Genomic DNA, 17,862 nt, shown 5'->3' with positions numbered 1-17,862 from the left:
CACTAAGTAAATAAACTGTCTTACAAAAGCAGTGTTCTAGCCTCTAAGTTACCGGTCCTAAATTGAATCACTATGCAAGTCAGGAGTTTGGATACCTCCAAATGGAGCTCAAAGGTGTGCAGATACAAGTGATTAGACATTCTCATAAGCCAGGACAACATTATTGTATTTAAAAATATTCATAGTCCTTGTTTTCAAATTAATTCCATCATCTCACTTATCTTTACCTACAGAACCAGAGCATACACTTGTGGGACATTTTCGGTGTATATTGGTAACATACATTCACTCAACAAACATTTTTGAGTGTCTGCTATTGTAGTGGGCACTTGGAATATCAAAATAAGCCAATAAGCCAATGCCCATGTTAGGTGGGCATGATGTAAAAACAAGCCATGGGGAAAGAACACTGACACCACAAAGGTATCGAGGACACTTCCAGAGAAAGTGACAGCTGGGGCAATCCTTGAGAACAGATGGGCGCAGAATAAAAAGATAATGAGAAATGATAGATTTCAGAGACTCAAGGGTGTGAAATGATATATTTCAGAGACTCAGCATCTTTCCAAAAAAACATACGGAGAAGAGGAAACACTGATCTGAAGTTTTGTTGTTTTTACAACAGTTAAAAGTTTCAATTTTGTCTACAGCCATGCCACCCTGAACAAGCCCGATCCCGTCTGATCTCGGAAGCTAAGCAGGGTTAGGCCTGGTTAGTTCTTGGATGGGAGACCACCTAAGAGGATCAGATGCTGTAGGCATAAAAAATAAAAAATAAGGGATTGTAAACTGACAAGATCCTTGCAATCTGTGAAGTCAAAAAAGGGTTGCCTCACCTAAAAAAAAAAAAAAGTTTCAATTTTGGTTGTTTGCCAATAACATTGACTGATATTCATTCCTCTGAATCCTAAATTAAACCCAATCTAATACTAGCAACAAAGAAAATCTGTTTGAAGACTTCAACTAATTGAGACTAGATATTCAACTCATGACTCTACCCCAAACTCGGGGGTTTTTTTACCCCTCAGCGCCTGGTCTTCCTAGGTGGTCTCCCATCCAAGTACTAACCAGGCCCAACTCTGCTTAGCTTCTGAGATCAGATGGGATCAGGCTTGTTCAGGGTGGCATGGCCATAGACCAAACTCAGGTTTTAAAAGTAGGCTGTCTACGAAATATGTAAATACTGGGCATATCAATTCATTTTATAAACTGTTACTCTGTCAATCTACCAGAAGGTGGAGATATTGTACTCCAGACGTTTACCTCTCCATTATCTCAGCATACAACTGCTAAGAATTCCTGTGCCTGTCACTCGTTTTGAGAAGTTAAAAAACAAAACCGCATTATTTTACAATACAGTGGCTAATTATGTTTTAATGACATAATTCCTGCCACCCTCCTCCACTACTCTAAATCAGTGCACTAACCTTGTAAGATTTAATGCTTCACATAGAGAAACACAAAAAGGCACATTTGCACTGAATGTTTTCTAATAGAATACACTTTTTAAAGCACATCTTCAATTATTTTACAACAAAGCTCAAAAAAATGATATACTGAATTAGGAACACTTCGGCATGACAATTAGGATCCTCTACCTTATGCCCCACCCACCCACCTCTGCTAACTTTCCTGACATCATGCCTTTGGTAACACCTTTATTTTAATCCCAGAGTGACTTTCAACCCATACTAACACAAAAAGAGTAGTCTGTCTAATAAGAATTACTTCAGATATTACTTCCTTCATAGATCTTTTTAGAGGGCAACTTCTCAACTCACTTCCTTTAAATATCTCTGTATCTTCATATGTTTATATTGAGCCTTGTACTAAAATCCTGTGTCCTTATCCCAATATATTTCTCAATGTCCAGTGGACTCTTGTCTGCAGCCACACACACACACACCACCACCCCCCACACACTTACTTATAAAATCACTTGTCAACAGTCTTTTTTTAAAAAAAACTATTTTTTTCATGGTGTAATCCAGTAAATAGTTCCTAAGGTTAAAATAAATTCATTGAAAATGTTCATATCTATCAAAATGTTCATCAGTAGGGACTGATTAAATAAGTTGCAGGATACTACAAAGTCATGAAAATAATGAATAAGGTATATCTATACAGGGCTACCTTGAATAAGTCAGAGACAGCAAGTGGGGAAAAAGCAAAGTGCACTAGTGTCTTATTATCCAATAAAGCAAATGGGAAAAAAGTGGGATGTGCCAATAACAAAGTTTTTGTACTTACTTTAAAAAAAAAAAAAAAAAGATTTAGGGGAAAGAAACAAAATAGAACATTTACAGAACACCAATAAGTAGGAAAACCAACTCTAAGGGCAGCTAATGATGGGCTGGATGGGAACTAACTAGAAACAACAGACATGTTTGGGGATTACGTGTGTTAAACTCTCTCTATTTGTAGTATGAATACACAAGGGATGTTTATATATAACCAGTCTTATTACCGACAGGGCAGAGTCCAGCCTGGAAGCAATGCTGGAGAAAGTAAATGTGTGTCTGTGACCATGTGCAGTGAGCTGAGGTGGCGGTCATACTGTGGGTATGCAGAGGGTTCTGAGGAAAAGATTAATCAGGCTGAAATCCCATAGTACTTTAATCTAAGGGTTCCACAAAATAAAATAGGAAGGCGTTGAAGGAACATAGAACTATTGAGTATGAATCAAAACAACATAGAAAAAAACAAAACACTGATCATTTTAGCTTTTTCCTCCTTTTGGGAGAAGGGGACAGTAAGAATTCTGAAAGAAAACATGTCTATATTTTTAAATTTTTAATTATTTTTTGTTATTACCACCATTATTATTTTATTACTTTATATATTGAGCCTGGTGTCTAGTTGTTAAATAAAGCCAAGTTGTGTTGCTAAACATCATAACAAAATATCTAATTTTAAAAATACATGAAGATATGACAGTTTGTCAGGATAAAATGTTTTTGCAAATATTAATAAGATATTGATTTCCAATTCTAATAGAGAAAAGTGTGTACAAGCTAATCTTCGTATTTAAGCATATCCACAAAATAACTCAAAAAATACAAAATGGTGGCAAAGCCGATTTTAAATCCTGCATTGAAATACGTCTGAGTCATTCATGAATATGTCCACCCATTGATTCCATGCGTTCACAGTCAGATAGCTGGGGCCAGTCTTCAAAACCTGAGTGACAGGTGAAGTGCATAAATAAAAGAAGAGTTCACTCTGGAGACTTTCCTGCTGAGAGAAACAACAGTGTAAAAACAGATTTATATCAATCACTGACATCCAGTAGGAAAAAAATCTATGAAAATCGATGAAATATAAAACTAAATGCCTCAGAAGAAGACAAATATCATTGTTTTTATTCCATAAGCCCCTTTTGATATTCTTCCTTCCTCCATGGGTTTCATCTTCTACATGGTTGCTCTAGCCTTACTCTCTCTCTCTCTCTATGAATCTCTCTTATCATTATTATCACCCTACCAGTACTCTGATCATCAAAATTTCTGCTCTCAGGACACAGGTCTGCATGGCTGTCCAAAGCTATGGTAATAACTGATAAGGGACCAGGCGGTTGGAGTGAGCGGAACGAAACAGGTTGGAAGGTAGGGCATCTGCCAAGAAAATAGAAGTTCCTCCATGTGTCTTTTGTAAGATTAGAGGTTCCAAAATAGGGAGGCAGGAATGCTCACACCTGGCCACATCTCTGAACTATCTGGACACTTTTGAAAATACAGATTCCTGAGCCAAAAACACAAGGATTCTGATTTGGTTCATTTGAAGCAGGATCCTGGGATCTCCCTAGGTGATGTTCATGGCCAGTCATGCATATAAACAAAGATCTTAAAAGAGTCGGAGAGAACTGCTTCAGAGTCTCCAGGTAAGCAGCGGGCATGGAAGACAATCCAGAGGCTCAGGGGGAAAAAGCAGCAGCTCCAGGTGTTTCTCTTAAAAGTCTCCCAAACGTGGAAAGAGAAACCATAAGACTTGCCTTTGTCCACCTGTTAGTAAGGTTCTATAGCCAAAAACTCTACTAAGGAAGACAATCTGTCTTGACACCTATAATCCTGAGAACACAAGATGAAAAGATAATTCACCAAGTTCTTCCTGACTACGCACATGTTCATCCTCCCTAATTTCAAAGCAAGTGCAAACTTAACCACCAATTCTACCACTTGTCCTGTCATCTAGTCATTATCATCTGCATCATTTCATTTGCCTGCCATTACTCTCTTTACACGTCTCATATCAGATTAAAATTTTATGTGTATATACAATCAGTAATTCTTGATGAAAAATTACACTTCTCCTGTGCAACTCACTCTCAGATGCTTGATGAGTTAATGAATCAGTACTCACTGTTCATCTGGTTGTAAGAACAAGCCACTGGGCTAGAGAAGAAATACTAAACTCTGAATCTTAAAACCAGCTCCAAAGTCCATTCCTTCCATCTCCTAGCTTGGGCAATTTAGCTAAATTTTCTTAAGCTCTATTTTCTCATCTGCAAAAACAGAAATAGTTGACCCACAAATAGTTCCTATGGAGACCCTCTGTAAAGTGCTCCTCAATCACGTATATGAGAGTATGTGTGTTTTGATCCAATCCTTTTGGTCAAATTGGGTTTTCCTTTTGAGTCCCCCAGCTATGCATTCTCTATCTTTCTTGCCCTGCTACCTGCCATTACAACTATAAAACAGAGGCCACGGAGGCGGGCAACCAAAATGGCGTAGATGATAGAAGCTCTGTTTATCCTTCTGGTGACCAAATCAAAATTGTGACAGAAATAAGGAGCAGCAGCAAGGAAAAATCACCTGGGATCTAGATAAACAAGCCATACAACTAGGGAGAAATCCAAGAAAGCACTCTGCAATGGCAGAAGGTAGGACGGGGCGAGGATGCGAGGCTGCCTGGTCTCGAGCGGCTGAGTGAGATTGAGGCTGCAGTAGCAGCAGGCTCCTCTTAAAGGGGCCGTGTCCCCAAGAGGATTTTTGCTGTGACGTACTTGCTCGCTCTGAGCACCAATGCCTATTCGGCTGAGCGCAGGGGACACCACAGACTTACAGGGAGACATAGTCGGAGTGAGGGCCGAAGCGAGACTCACCCTGTACAGAAGTGCCAGCGGTATCCATTGTTCCCTGTTGAGCCTTCCCCCGCTTCTCAGTGAGCGGACACAGCGCCGCCATAGCCGTGACATCATCAAACTGGATAACAGAGGTCGCTCTGCCCAGAGGATTGTCTGAGACCTCACTTCCCCCAACTCATGGCCCCACCCAAACCACATCCTGGTGTATCCTCAGTGAGTCAAGTGCTCCTTGCTGAGCAGCGCCTAGACTCACCCTTGAAACAGCTGGCCTCAGTTTCTGGTGTGGCCTTTTGAGGTAACTATAAGCACAGCATCTGTGGATTGCTTGCTGAATCTTAACAGGTGGCCCCAGAGAGGTAGAGGCTTGAGATTATTTCTGTCACAATTTTGATTTGGTCACCAGAGGGATAAACAGAGCTTCTATCATCTACGCCATTTTGGTTGCCCGCCTCCGTGGCCTCTGTTTTATAGTTGTAATGGCAGGTAGCAGGGCAAGAAAGATAGAGCTGAACCCCTCTCAGGACTGTGCCACTCGACACCTACTTCACAAATCCATACTAATAAGACCTGGAGACTAGGAGCTTTGCTTAGTACACAGAAACAGACACAGAAAGGTAGCCAAAATGGGAAGACAAAGAAGCAGAAACCATATGAGAGAACAGAACAGAGATCCAGATATAATGGAGTCAACTGATCTAACAGATGCAGAGTTCAAAACACTGATTATGAAGATGCTCAATGAATTTTTGGGAAATGTAGATAAATTCAGTGAGAACTTCAACATAGAGATAAAATACATAAAAATGGAAACAGAAATTATAAAAGGGAACCAGTATGAAATAAAGGACACATTATCTGAGATGAGAAGTATATTAAATAGAATAAACAAAGGAATAAACAGAGTGAATAAAGAAAAGGATCAAATGCCCTATCTAGAGGACAGGAAAGCCAAGGACACTCAATCAGAATGGCAAGAGATAAGATGCCAAGACTATAAAAATGATTTAAGGAACATAAGGGACACTATTAAGGATTCAAATATCCGTCTAATCCACATAACTGAAGAAAATCAAGATGCTGAACAGCTGTTTGAAGAAATAATGATGGAAAACTTCCCTAACCTGGTGAAAAAAAATGGACATTAAACCCTAGGAAGCTCAGAGAATTCCAAAAATCAGAGATCCAAAGAGGCCTACACCAAGACACATCATAATTAAAATGCCAAAGGTTAAATACAAAGAGAGAATCTTAAAAGCAGCAAGAGAAAAACAGTTAGTTACCTACAAGAGAGCACCCATAAGACTGGCAGCTGATTTCTCGAAAGAAACTATGCAGGACAGAAGGGCTTGGCAAAAAATATTCGACAGGATGAAGACCCAGGATCTATAACCAAAAATACTTTATCCAGCAAAGCTATCATTTAGAGTTGAAGGACAGATAAAGAGCTTCCCAGACAAAAATAAGCTGAAGGAATTTTTCACCACCAAGCCAGTATTACAGGAAATGCTGAAGGGACTTCTTTAAGAAGAAAAAACATGTATCAAAAACAGGAATAAAGAATGGTAACAACTACATTCCTATCAATAAGTACCTCAAATGGAAAAGAATTAAGTGTTCCAACTAAGAGAGTAGATGAATGGAAAGAACAATTGGTGATAGATAGAGGGGAGGGGAGTTTGGGGAGCTGGGAGTATGGGGTAAAGGATTAAAGAAGTACAAATTAGTAGCTGATGGATGGTCACAGGGATGTGGAGCATGGCACAGGGAATGCAATTAGCATGAATACATTGGCTATTTGGAGGGTTAGGGGAGGGAGGGAGCAATTGGAGCGATCGTTTTATGAAATATATAGATGTCTAACCAATGTACTGTATACTTGAAACTAATTAAAATAAATAAATTGGGGGAAACAAAAAACAAAAAAAAAAGAAGCCACAAACTGGCTTCCTAAAAGCCAAATACAGTGCATGGTTAGGTTTTGTTGTGGCCCACAAAAAGTTAGGCATTCATAAAGTTGAAAATATTTGATTTAGATAACAACATGCAAAATCAGGAGAAACCTGCAAGTGCAGTTAAGAGCACAGGCTCCATGAGCTACTCTGCCAGGGTCCAAATGCCAGCTCTAGGAGCTGTCGACCCAACTTAACATCTCTGTGCCTCAGTGTGTGGAGAAAGAAAGATAACCGTAATCAGGCTCCCTCCTGACACCCTTAGCAGAAGAAAACTCAGCACTTTTCCCCTTATGTAACTATGTCCCTGGTACGCATATGTAGGCTCCCATCATCTGGCAGTGTGCCACTATTGTTTAACCTGTGTATAGAAGGCACCTCTGCCATGTGGGGGTGGAGGGGGTGGGGGAGTACCGTGCCCTTGCTGGAGAACTGCTGTCCTGTGAAGTTGGCTGTGCCCTTGATGGAATAAAGAGCTCTGTCACAGTTGCCTATAGTTCCCCACGTTTTCCTTCAACTGCCTGAGTCTTGTGCCCCTTACTCCGGAACGGCAAATTTGCAGCAACACCCTCAGTTTCCTCAGCTATTACAGAAAAGGTGTGAGAGAGGACTGTAGTGAAACCCACCCAGCTTATGCGGTTGCTGTGAGAACTCAATGAGCTAAAACTTATAAAATGTTTAGAACAGTCAAACACAGTCAGCATTCAAGATTCTGATTACACTAGCTCATCCACAGATGAGGTAACACTGGATCCTGACAAACTTTAGCTGAGTGTCAGCTGATCACTGCATGGGCCATGAGCTCTCTACTTCTCTACAATTCCTTGACTCCGAAGACCTTAACAGGGTCTACCTCACTTATCAGGACCACCGGCCATCAGGTGACTACTTGCAATGCTATTCTTTTGGCCTTGGACTTTGTAACTACTGGTTCCACAAAGAAGACAAGTATCATTTTCTCCCCAGCCATACTCAGTAACAGGTATGCGGAGCACCCTATGGAGAAAGCAAGAAGCACAGGAGAGCACTGGGAATGACTAATGTGTGTTTCTGAGACTCAGAATAAACAGCACCTAACTGCTCTAAGTCACACAAGTCTTTAGAGCTGCAGCTTAGAGATGGGTAATGCCAAAGCATCCATTTAATCAGCATAATGTTTACAGCTGAAAAACTCTGCAATGTGCCCTGATAGTAACCAGACTCCGATGGCTCATCCTTCTGTCTGTCCTTGCATCTATTTACCTGCAGTGGAAGCCAACAAGCCTCGGTATGCACACTGGTGTTCTTAGCCCCATTAGTCACAGCAGCAGCAAGGACAACATAGATCCAGAATGGATCCCTCGGGCAAAGCCAAGTAGAGAGCCTCTCTAAACAAGCTGTGGGTCCCTTGGGGCCTCTGCTGAGTTCATTAAATGAATCGACAGTGACTATTAAGTTTGTATGTGAGACACAAAATAAGAAAATGAACTTCATGAGGAAAAGGACTTGGGTCTGACTTAGTCACCACTTCATCTCTATTGCCTAAAACACTGCCAATTATATAGTGGGTATATATAAAGTATCTAGAACACTAGCTGGAATTATCATAGCGTATATGTAAATACTACTGACTATTATAACTGTAAACGTATATATTATGTTTTTAAATCAAACTGAACTTTATGAGTTAAGCCGTTAGCCCATAATTTGGCAATGGAACAACCTAAGTGAACACGCCTGAAGTGCAGGAGCCTTATAAAGAGCTTTTCAGAGCACAGCTTTTCTTCTTTCTTAGCTGGTTCTGAGTCACACACTCTGATGAGGCCTTTGTAATAAAATTCTGAGTGCTTCCAAATCTAGCTGCGCACTACACTATTCAGTGGGAAAAACACTGGAGCTTCCTGCTCAACATTACACATTATATTATAAAACCCGAGAGGAACCAAAAATACAAAGAGGCCCTGCCTTTCGCTTTGAAAACAAACACATAACACAAACATAACAAAAGATTAATTTATCTGAAGTCTTATTCATGATCTATTTGTCAATAATGCTTGAACATGGAAAAATTAACGTGGAAAAAAACCAACAGGAGCACCATCTCTCACCTAACACACGTGGTCATTGGTGTCAAAACGCTGCTTTACTCAAATGGTAATTACACATTTCCAGGTGGCCCCAATTACCTACCCACCTGTGAACATACTACATTGTGTGGCTGTTGACGATTTCCTCTTAACAGGGTGTTTCGGAGAGAACCATGCCTTATCTACCTCAATTACCCACCATAAGGTCTCCACCTCTTACCACATGTTGAATTTGGCAATGGCAAGGTTTTAAAAGAAAATATATTTAGGTTGTTGCCTGGCTATTCATTTGCCAGACGATGTGGAAACGGGGCGGGGGGATGGCTGTAAAAAATTTCAAGTAGAAATTTTGGATCACTGAAGGAAAAGAACTACCAGAGGCTAGCCTGACACCCACAGAGATCCAAACATCTCTATCTTCCTCCTTGTCTCCATCTCCCAACCTTAGGTTCTAGTTGGCTAACTCAGCAGAGTTGACATTCAACCCACTATCTCGTGGTTTCTGTCAACTTCCTGATTTCAGTCGTTCTTCAAGACAAGTAAGGACCTGTATAAAACAGTCTCAATTTGGAGCACACAGTGAGACATGTTCTGAAATGAGTGCTGCCTGACTTGCAGATGAAAGGCTAGAGGCAGGTAAGGAAAACGCTTTTCCATGCAAGAATGTGAGTGTACGTGAATGGTGCGTGAGAATGGAAAAGATGTCGGAACTGGGTAGCAGTACTGCACTATCCCCATTGTCTTACTTTTGTTTGAAAACTATAATTGGTTGGAATGGTAATATATTGGCTCATGCTGATTTGGGGATCCAAATCTGAAATTTTATCATTGATGATTATTTATGATTTCCATTTGTGGCTTTTAAAATATATCTGTGATGAAGAGATATCAAAGAAAATGCTTAAAAGGTATTCATCTGGGACGAACATTTCAAAAGCTTATAAATGTGTATCAAAATTGCCTCTAAAAATTACAAAATCAATTACTACAAAAATATGAGTCCATGTGAACACGTTTTTGTTTACAATTGCATGTGTGCAAAGATATATAGTGTCTATTTGTACATATATAGGTAAAAAACTTTTTATCTTTGTTATTAGGATAACTTCCATTAACTAATTAGATATTTATTTACCTTTAAAGAGAATTATAAGCTGCAAAAACATCTCTATGATAGCAAAAATTTAAGTTCAAATGTAATTTATTATGATCTATGACTAATCAGCTCAGTTATTTAAAATACTTCAAACATAAATTTAAGTTATACACAGGGGAACTGGCATAGATCCACATTGTCAGCATATTCGACCAAGCTCATGCAATCCATCTAGTCAAGAAATATATATCTATAGATATATGTATACATATATCTATCTATCTATATACATATATATGTGTGTGTGTGTATATATATATATATATTTTTTTGTTTTGTTTTGTTTTGTTTTTTTTTAAAGCAAGGACAACTAATGCTATAGAGAAAACAAATCAAAGGTCACACTGGTAAAAAAAAAAAATACACTGTAGTTTGCCTAATTATGAATGCTGTCAGATGGGTACTAGACTTAGTGATCACTCAGTAAGTTATATAAATGTTTAATCACTATGTTATACACTTGAAACTAATATAATATTGTATGTCAACTGTGACTGAGAAACAAAATTAAAAACAAAAAAACAAATGTGAAAACAATTTCAGCACTAAAAAACCTAGATATCAGTAATAAGTTAAAACATAAGAAAACAATTACTATATCAAAATAACATACTTTATGACATATGAAAATATAAATTTTATACTTAATAAAATTTATAAATACATCATAAAGCATGCATACATATACACAATCGCACACTTGTAATATACACATAAATTATAAATTGGTGTGCCTGTTACAGCTTAGTGAGGAAGAAATGAGGGGCACCAAGATACTAAAAGCATGATGATCCAGTATGGGGAAGTGAGCAGAGTGTGGGGAAAGAACTATCACTTGCTGAGGTATTATAGTGCCCCACTGCACACTTGAGGAAGCAGGTAGAGGGTGCGACTGGGGTGACAAAGGCCACCCAGCTGATCTCACCATGATCCTGACCCCCCTGAGCACATGGAAGGAACTTGCATGTCCCTCAAGGCTGCCAGCTCCTACAGCCCACAGTTTCAATCAGCCCAGCCTGACCACTGCTCCACCTACGCCCTCCCTTTCACTCTACTCCAACAGCCACTGGTCAGCATGTCCTTCGATCTTCCCGAATTACTTTCATCCTCAATCATGTACTTGTAGGATATGTTCAATGTAGTATGACAGACATACACTGAGGTGGAAAGTTATACTAGAAACAACATTAGAATAATCCTTGACATCTTCAAACAAAATACAACCGGGTGGAGGAGGCAGAAGTACAAAAAAAAGCCTCTCAAAGACAGAAGAATTGAGAGAAAAAAACAAAACAAGGTAGAACAGCTAATGGGTACACTAAACAGCAAAGCACTAGACTGGCCCTCTTAGAGGCCAGTCCTCCAAGCATCCTGAACCCCATTTCCTTATCTGATGACATTAGTGCAAGATCGTCGTATGATTAAACCAGATATTTATAGTCTTTAACACAGTAATGGTGGAAACATTCAGTATATGGGGGCTGAGATTATTGTTTTCATTATTATTTATAAATACTCATTTAATCAAGGCAGATGTATATGTGATTATGTATTAGACCATTGGGAAAAAATAATACAGACATTTCAATACCTTTATAGACCAAAACAGATAACATATAACATAAAACCATTTGCAACAGGGCTCCTCAAAATTTGCTGCACATCAGAACCACCTGTAAGGCTTGCTAATAACATATGTCTAGTCCTGACTCCCCAAAGTTTCTGAATCAGTAAGCTAGGGATGGGGCTTAAGAATTCGAACTTCTAACAAATTCCCAGGTGAAGTTGATGCTGCTGACCTGGGGGGGTCCTTGCTTTGAGAACCACCAGTCTACAGGTGAATCCCACGTTCACATTTGCCTTACCAATAAAACTATCTAAGTTTCTCATTCAATCTAAGCCAGTTACTGAGAGGTCTAAATAATGAATAAATGCTTAAAAAGTAAAAGTAGCATATTATCCCCACATAGTTAAGCATTACATTATTTTTGAGTAAGGAAGGAGGGAGGGAAGAAGGCAAAGAAACAGAGTCGAAAGAGTTCCAATTAGATCTAAGATGTCTCTGAAGCCAACTACCGAACAAAGGAATCTTGTTGACCGAAAGAAGCAATGTTCACTCTATAAAATGCCTCAAGAGTGAATTGAGACATTGAGGCTTCCCTAAACCTAAGTCTCCATGGTAAGAAACCATATTTATTCCATTTGGTTTCAGCATTTCCTTGAAAGTTAGGCTGGTACCATGTGAGCCTCCCAGCTAAGCGGTCTCTAGAACACCAAGAACAGACCAGTCCAAAGAGGCAAAGACTGAAGCTGACATGAGCTTATTTTGCCGACTTCCTCAAGGGTATCCTCACTTGAGAAGGCTGCCTAGCGGAAGAGAACTGGACAATAAGGAGAGTTTCTTTCAACTGAAAATTACATTAGCATTACAAGACAGCCAAGCCTGCTCACATAGAATACTGGTTCTCAAAGTATAGCCCCAGACAGGCTGCACCAACATCACCAGCGAACTCATTAGACATGCAAATTTTTGACCCCTGACTTACTGATTATTTAATGTTCGGGGTGGGCCCAACAACATGTGTCTTAACAAGCTCTCTAGGGGATCCTGTTACACATTCGATTTCGAATTCCACTGGGTAAAGTTATCCTACATTCTAGGAAGAGTCCAGTTTTCACTTGCTGTTGGACATAACTATAAATAGTGCCCCTTTCTACCTCAGAAGTGTCCTGAGTTGGACAATAAATTATGTGGTAATCCTCACAGTTCAGACTGGATGCTACAAAGGGGGTTCACTAGTTGGATTCCAATTACTGCGGATTGCAAATTAGCTTCAAGTCTTATTGCTACATCTGTTACTAAACCCATAGCCTCCCTGAATGCTAAAAGATGCATTGCTTCATAGAAATCTAGGGAGCGTGGCTGGAGAAACCAATTTCAGTAGAGGTATCCCATCTTTACAAAGAAATACCCACAAACAAACTATATGAAATTTAAATTTCCAGCTTCCTGAGTAGCATGTGGGATAAAATTTTTTCCATTTAGTCTTTAAAATCCTTCTTACTACATCTTCTAGCTCCCGACTAGCACCCTAGAAAAGTATAAACCTAGTAACTTACTAGTCATATTTTTATAGTAATAATTTGACTACGTTAATACACAGAAAAACCAAGGTGGCCACAAATCTTCTCAATCCACCTGTTCTTTTAAAGGCAAAGTGAAATACTGGTCACATGCTATTGGATCTGATCAATTTTCGATTCCTTTGAAATCTTCACCTTCATTCAGCCTAAGTTAAATTGTTGTTTTTTTACTTTTCACTAAAGTCTTCCATCAAGGGCCTTAGATATCATGTTCTGATCCTTCATCTTTCAGATCAAAGAGGGGTAGTGAGTGGCTTCTACTAAAAAAGATCAGCTATTTGGCTGCTCATGCTTTGCCCAAAGAAGATTATAGTTGACTCTTGAACACGGGTTTAAATTGTGTGGGTCCACCTATAAGGAATTTTTTTTTCAATAAATACTATAAATGTACTTCTCATGATTTTCTTAATACATTTTCTTTAGCTTACTTTATTGTAAGAATACAGTGTATAATATATATAACATACAAAATATGTGTTAGTTAACAGTAGGCTAAGTTTTTGGGGAGTCAAAGGTATATGCAGGTGTTCAACCACATAGGAGGTCAGCACCCCTAACCTCTGTGTTGTTCAAGGGTCAACTATATAAACTTTGGTCACTTGGAAGAAGAATCTGATTCTCAATTTTCCAGGATCACACACTTTACATCACTAGACTACTGGAACGATTACACCAGGTAGACTTGAAATGTGTCGAATTTTCTTTTATTGTGAGAGAGAAACCTGGCTGGAAGGTAAGACTGACCTGTTGCTTAGAGGATCTTCCCAGTGAGTCCAGCCCTAAGATCAATGGTTAATGGGTGAGCTCACATGAGGCTTCTTCTAAGGAACATTTCTGTCTTGCTACAGAGGATGAATGAAATCTCATTCTCATTCTAGAGACATTTTGGTCATTCATTCATTGAACAAACACTGATTCCTTACCATGTGGCAGCCATGGTTCTAGATGCTAGGAATACTGTGCATGTAGCAGCACTCTTGACTTCATGAAGCTTACATTTTAATAGACACAAAGACAAACCTTTATATCTTCACTCTTTGTCCTCTAGGAAATGAACTTAGTTATAACAACAATCTTTGTGCATATTATAACTTATTAGATTACATTTTTATTTCCTTTGTAGAGATTTGGAGGGAGTGCTATTCTCAACAGAAGTCAACCCTAATGCTAGTCGGGAGCTGTTAGCTCTGCATATACTAATGACAAAAATGAAATATGGAAAATACTACTAAATTCAGTTAAATGTCCCAGGAGTTGGCCCTTAGTATTCAATATCCCCTTCTTGCCCCTGAAAATGCCCATTTAGGTTTCTGCACAAGGATCTTACTGCCTCTTTCCCTACTATAAATATCTCTACAAGTACCACCTTTACAGAAGTGAAAAAAGGAAGAGAAAAAAGTACGTTCTGAGATGAAAAGAAAATCTAAGATGCAGACTGTCTGTTATTACTGAGTCTATAAAGACTTAGTACTGCAGCAGACCTTGCCACCTGTACCAATTAGGCAAGTAGCTAATTAACCAGAAAACAACAACAACAACAACAAAAAACTAAGTCAGAAACATTTTTAGAAAAGGATAAATATGTCCTTTAAATACATTATTTTATTATTATAACTTATTATACACTTGTTGCCTAATAGTTTGCTGAGGTGGCAAGACTTTTTTCTGAGTCTACCGAGTAGAGTTCTGTACTAACTTCCCTTCATAAACCACAAATTTAGCACATTGCCGGTCATGTCCAGTTTGTTAGTTTAGTTCAAGTAGTATGGGAATTTTTAAATACTTGAGAAGCCAACATGAGTAAAAATAACCCAGACCTAGACCTAGAATCTTAATCCCTCAAAAGAATAGTCTATCCTAGCCTAGTAAGGAAATGGCATGGTGAGATTTCTCCACAAATACTTTATGGATGGATGGCAGTAAGGAGGATCTTAACAAATAACTAAATATGTCATGGAAACAACATTCTGCCTCACTAGTTTTTATCTGAACCCACTCGTACCCCACTGAACAAAAACTGCATGTCATGCTCTCACTAAAGGAGACCCCCAAACCTTAAGTTTACCAAGCCAAGTAATATAGCATAATAATAAAGAGCAAAGAGCATGCATTCTAGAATAAGACTATCTGGTTTCAAATCTTGACTCCACACCACTTATTCTTCTACTACCTCGATAAGTTAATTAATGACTCTATAACTCATTTCTCTCGCTTATCGTGGAAATTAAATGAATTAGTATGCATAAAGTACCCAAAGAATGACTGGCATAAAAGTACAATCAATGTTCATTAATGTCATCACCACCATCTTATGTCTCAGTAATACAGTACAATGGTTTGATGACTACAAGAACAGCGAAAGCCAAATATATTCAAATTCCAGCTTGTTATTTAATCTCCAACTGCTCAGCTTGTTCATCTGTAAAAACAGAATTAAAATGCCTAAGAAGAACTATCGTAATAGTTATCATAAAATCTGGTACATAGTTGACAGCATACACTTAATGCAGCAAATCCACATTCCAACAGGTGCCCTGTCCTGCATGTCTATCAAACCTCCATCCAAAGAATTTTAACCAGCATTTGATTGTGAGCTCAGCACTTTAGCTGGCAGTGAAGGGAAAGCAATCTTCTCCCATGAAACACTTCATATGTAGGATATAATCTGAGAAAAAAAAAAAATAAGTGCTACACTATGGAGTTAAAATTGAAGTTCAGAAAAAGGAAAGAACACTATATTGGAGCATCAAGTAGACAGAAGAAACAGAATTAGACCGCGTCTTCAAAGAGGAAAATGATGCAGCAATAGAGGGGGTGAGAAGTGATATACTGAGTAGGGAAACAACTTCAATTAATATGTTTATTGACCTCAATATTTTCTTTTATTCTTTTATTCTTACCTTGACCCCTTGATCTGGGACCTTGACCCTATTTGAAATATCTCCCCTCCAATCCTCAATCTTAAACATTTATCAATTTCCATCTTCAAACACAACACGAACCATCTCTTGCCCACAAAGCCTTTCCTGTTTGATTTGCCTTTTTCTGAGAGCTCATATAGTGCATACCCCCGTCATATCTATCACCTTTCCAACATCTTACACCACTTACATGTAGTTTACAATCTGCTTCATGTCTACTCAACATCCTAACTGCTGCAAGGGCAAGTTTTACACCTTTGACTTTGTTCTCTCACTTAATTTAGGTTGGTGTATAAACTACATACAATAAAATGAAAAACAGATTTTAAATATAAATTCAATGAGTTTTGCCACCCCAACTGATATATTTCCATCACAAAAGTTCCCTTGCACTCCTTTCCAGTCACAGGTGTGCACATTCCTGATTTCTATCACTAGAGCGTAGTTTTAGCTGTAGGATAACTGCATTTAAATAGAATCGCATGTACATATCCCTTTTGTGTGTGACTTCTTTTGCTCAACATAATGTTTTGAGATTTATCCATATTGTTGGCATGTATCATTCCCCTTGATCATTGGTAGTCTATAAGTATATCACAATTTAGTACATACATTTGTTTACTTGTTTTATTCCATTGATGGATATTTGGGTTGTTCCTAAATTTTAGCTACTATGAATAAAGTTGCTGTGAACATTGGTAAAAGTCTTTTTGTAGGTATATGCTTTCATTTCTCTTAGGTAAACACCTAGGAGTTAAATCACTAGCTCATAAGGTTGATCGCCATATGTTTAACCTGATTAAGAAGTTATGGAACCATTTTTCCAAGTAGATTTACTACTTTACATTCCAACCAAAAATGTATGAAAGCATTAATTGCTCCATTTCTTTGTCAACAGGTATTGTCAGGTTTTTTGGTTTGCTTTTTGTTTGTTTGTTTATTTGTTTGTTTTGATATTTGGTGAGTTTTCTGGCCATTTTTTTAAATTGAGTTTCCTTTTTATCAGTTATGACAGTTCTTTAAATAGTTCTGAGTCCTATAACAGAGATAAGTATTATGAATATTTCCTCCCAATCTGTGGCTAGCCTTTCATTTTCTTAATGGTATCTAATAAAAAATGTTTTACATTTTGAAAGGTACAATTTATTATGTTTTTTATTTTATGGTTAGCACCTAAGAAACTGTTGCCTATCCAAGGTTAGAAAGATATTCTATTTTTAACTCTAGAGTCTTTATGGTTTCAATTTTATATTTAGGTATATGATCATCTTGAATTACTTCTTTAACTCCCCCATTTCATCTAGTAACAGATCTCTGCAGCAGAACAAATGTTCTATAAACCACAGACTCATTTACAGATGCTTCACAGGTTAAGAGAAATGTATTTTGAAAGCCTGTTGAGGGGCCTGTGTCCAGCCTTCGTAACACCTCGGACAGTAAGCTGACTAACAGGAATGCAGTCATGAATGTGACCCAATGGGACAACCCAAGTAATCCATTTAGAGCTGATTTTACGGCCCTGCTTTATGACAAGCTTCTGACT

At 38.4% G+C, this 17,862-nt stretch overlaps 2 protein-coding genes and 2 pseudogenes across 2 annotated transcripts in view; 2 read left to right on the top strand and 2 right to left on the bottom strand.

The window, feature by feature from the left end:
- MED12L (mediator complex subunit 12L) overlaps window positions 1-17,862 on the bottom strand; it is a 315,454-nt gene that overhangs the window by 135,908 nt on the left and 161,684 nt on the right.
- On the top strand, window positions 643-761 carry LOC120596652 (uncharacterized; annotated as a pseudogene).
- Window positions 1,020-1,138, bottom strand: LOC120596650 (uncharacterized; annotated as a pseudogene).
- Window positions 9,600-17,862, top strand: part of P2RY14 (purinergic receptor P2Y14) — a 56,195-nt gene continuing 47,932 nt past the window's right edge. The window contains exon 1 of the mRNA XM_039855093.1: window positions 9,600-9,734. The gene's annotated coding sequence lies outside the window, so the exon portion shown is untranslated. The remainder of the gene's footprint in view (window positions 9,735-17,862) is intronic.

The sequence above is a fragment of the Pteropus medius genome, unplaced genomic scaffold (genome assembly GCF_902729225.1).
Source record: "Pteropus medius unplaced genomic scaffold, Ma_sr-lr_union100, whole genome shotgun sequence".
Lineage (NCBI taxonomy): Eukaryota > Metazoa > Chordata > Mammalia > Chiroptera > Pteropodidae > Pteropus > Pteropus medius.
This window is presented reverse-complemented; position numbering and strand designations above follow the sequence as displayed.